Source organism: Aplysia californica, unplaced genomic scaffold, assembly GCF_000002075.1.
Source record: "Aplysia californica isolate F4 #8 unplaced genomic scaffold, AplCal3.0 scaffold00081, whole genome shotgun sequence".
NCBI classification, from domain to species: domain Eukaryota; kingdom Metazoa; phylum Mollusca; class Gastropoda; order Aplysiida; family Aplysiidae; genus Aplysia; species Aplysia californica.
The window spans coordinates 832,297-836,137 of NW_004797351.1; positions in this window are offsets into that span (position 1 = coordinate 832,297).

The following is a 3,841-nucleotide window of genomic DNA, read 5'->3' on the forward strand; positions in this document are numbered from 1 at the left end:
CATACACACACATAAATATCATCGCGGTCGCAAGCTATCCACTTAAATGCAACTTTTGAGAATGTTTTTATTTTTACACCCTTCCAAACATCAATATCACCAAAATGCAGTTCAATGCTATGGTCAAGGGTTACAAAACCTTGCCTTTTGTCTCTGGTGTAAGAAGTACCTAAAAGTGCATTGTTTGCGACATCGATGATAATATATGAAAGCCAAAGTAAGAAAAGAATCCCTGACTGCATGTCCTATAAATTTTGGTTCTAAGGATCCTAAGCATTCTTTCTTTCTTTTGGCAGACAGTATTTGTTCCATGAATTTTTTCTTGTTTCGATGTCCTTAGCCACTTTTGTCTCATAAAGTTCTTATACTGTGTTTTCTTTGCAGTTGATTTAATAACTATTATATGCAGGTGATTGGTGAGTGCTCTGGTGTGGTTTGCTCCTTTTCTTTCAATCGTCTATGGTCTTTATCTCTCCTCCTTCTTTTCTTTGTTTGTTACTCTTATATGACACATCTATCTTCAGCACTTATTTGACCTTTTTTTGTTGCAAGTGCTGTAAAACTCTCATTACAACTAACTGTCCATTATATCATGAAATGCATTTTTAAAATAAGTATGGTCCCATCTGCAGGTTGGCACCCACCAGCATTGATTAACGTCCAAGTTTCCATCAAACATTTGTGTCACGGCGGGATGGAGCTGGGCACTCGTCTATATTGGGGCATATTGAGCTATTGGTTTTATCTTATAGCGTGTCCATTTTTCTTTCTTTTAGTGAAAAAGTACTCATCTATCTTGAATAGAAGTCAAGATATTTGCCTATGAAGGAGGTGGTGGTCTCCTCATGTCAGAGGAAAAATTAGCAAGAAAATGGCTGCCACAGTTTGGTAAATTCAAAAGCTTTAGAGTTTTAGGAAACTGCAAATTTATACTTTTTGTGCCTTTTATCGTTTTTCTGAAAAATCCACTCGCAAATCTATTTTTAAATGAACAAACAAGGTGTTGATCCAAAGAAAGAAAATTCGGAGAAAAAACCCAATGGTCAGAAAAATGCCCGTTTCCTTGATTTCATTATTTTGACGAGCACTGATTTCACCATGATGCCTTACATTTTTATATAGCAGCAGGGTACTATGTTATTTGACCATGAGAACCATAATTGCTCTGTTTCTGTCACAATGTGTTGTATTTTTTTACTACTTGTTTCTACTCACGAAATGGAAATGTGTTTTAGTTTTGCCTCTGTTTGACAAAGGCTGTTTTGTGGCACAAGCTTGTATGCTGCCACAGCTGTTATTGTTTCTTTCTCTGTACATACTGACTTGGTTTCTCTTAAAATGAGACATTGTTGTTGTTTTTTTCTTTTTAGTGCAGTGAGATGAGCAAGACGTCATATCTTAATAAAAGAGCAATTTTTAAGGCGGTGAGATTTTTGAGCCCCTCCCCCCCCCTTTCAAATGGCCCCAGTAACCTCTCTTCTCTCTTCAACTGTTATTTCCTATTGTCAGAAAAAAATAATGAATGACATCGAAGACCACAAGAATGTACATTGTCATATTATATATGTGTATATCAGTATCAGGAAAAAAGGGAAAAATGATCTCAGTCAGAAATACTGACTTTTAAAAGAAGTATACTGTCTATAATGTAATGGGAAAATGTTCTTATTCATTGGCAAGCTGGCTATAAATAAGCCTTTCAATCATCATAGCATGGTTTGCTTCTTCTTTTCTTTGAAACATCTTTCTTTTTTTTTGTGTTTGTCCCTCTCTTTTGACACCTCTAAATCTTCGGCACTTTATGACCTTATTATGTTGCAAGTGCCGTAAAACAATTACTAAAACAAAACCGTCATAATTTTGAGACACGTTTCGATGTTGTTATGATGATCTGCATTGTATGTTTGTGTTTGGATCATTCCTGGGGATGGTGAAATCTCATTTTCATTTATATTCTTTAGATTCCTGTTGACCAGAAAGTGCCACCATATCTTTGCCTCTCTGTATGCACAGGTCAATGTTTATGTAGCTTCTACTATACTGCTGAGCTTTAAAACTTGTTTTCTACTTTTGAGGTGGTGAATTTCGTATATACATATATGTAGTATAATACACATGTTGAAATGTATAGAGTTGGCAGTGATATATATGCACTTTACTTTGGTTTATGTATTCCATACAGCATTTTGTGTCAGGTGGGATTTGGGACTTTTTTGCAACCAAGCAAAATTCTCTCTCGCCCCAGCCCCCCAAACATAAACCCACCCCAAAGCCCAACAAGAAAAGATGGGGAACAGATGGACTGGCATTTGACTTTCTCTTGTTTTCTCGTGTTTCATAATGTGCTCGAGATGTTCCTGACTGTTTGAGGGAGAAAAAACATTCCTTTTTAGCCTGTTGTCGGTACCCACTTGATGTGGCGTGCGTAACCTTGTGGTTAATCTACCGGACTCATAGTTGTGAAGTTGTGGATTCAGGGGTTGGAGGCTCAGGCCCAAATTTGTGTCGTTGGGAAAGGCACTTTACACAAATTTTCCTCACTTCTCCCAGGTGTGAACGGGTACTTGGCGGCAGACTGCAAAAGAACTCATTAGTGTTTTAGCAGCTGAAAAATAGCAGCTTGCACTGTATGCTTCCCAGAAAGTCGAGATTGTTCTGGTATTTATGGGGATTGCTGGGTTAGTAATATAGGTTGTAAAGCACATAGAGCTTGCTGTTGAGTGTACATTTGCACAATACAAATGCTGTTTATTATTTATGTTCATATCCACATCTCACCCCAAACCCCCCTCCCCCAATCAGGGCAATACTACTGACTGAAGTTTGTCTTTAGGCCATTCCCAAAGGGGGGTTATTAACATGTTCTTATGCACTGCAGAATTGTAAATGGGCTGATTTATCAATGTCATGCTCTTGCTGTGTTGCAACAGCATAGGGGGAATAGCTGCTTTTTCTTTCCTCATCCTTGCTATCGTCATTTTTCCTCTGCTTCTTTTGTATGTTTGTCACTCTCTTGTGAACTGCTATTACCGGGGTGCCTTGATTGTCAAAGCAGACTTTGTGCTGTTGAGGCAAGAGAGGTGAGCTGAGTAGGCCTGATTCCCCGTTTGAACTTCTCTGGTGACATCCACCCCCTGGCGCTCATATGACCTTATGCAGTTGCGAGCGCTGTAAAACCTTACTAAAACTAAACCCCATAAAAGGGGACCATTAGGGCAGTTGGTGTTATGCTAAGCTGTGGTGAGAGTGGATGGCCCTGGTTTGAATTCCAATGGGAAGTTCTTCAACTTGGATTATTTGATGAGTTGGATTTGGCCCTTTTGGTAAGGGGCATTTAATGCGTAGGTCATATGCAATGGTAGTCCTACCTCATATATAACTTTGCAGAGTAACGATGATTAATTATATGTCCTCATAATCTTTTAATAGGAACAATTTTTTATTTGTTTGAGTAAAGAGAAGCGCATTGACAATCCGTCATTTTTATGGAAAGGAAAAGTAAGACAGGCAGACAGAAACAACATTTCCGTGATGATACAAATAGAAGTGGTCTTTTCATCAATACTCTTTTCTACTCTTATGCTTCAGTTCAGAAATAAATGATACAATGTTGGACAGTGTGCTGTTTTATCTGATTTTTAAATTTTGATTAGTTTGTTTCCGTTTGTTGCAGATCTGAAATCAGTAATTTTCTTCTTTTTTTTTGGGGGGGGGCGGGGGTTGCTTAATCACTCCCCACTTTCTCATACTAAGATCTATTCATGCATACATAAGAATATTTACAGTGTCTTCTACTTTCTTCTTCTCCTCCTCCTCCTCCTCCTCCTCCTCCTCCTCCTCC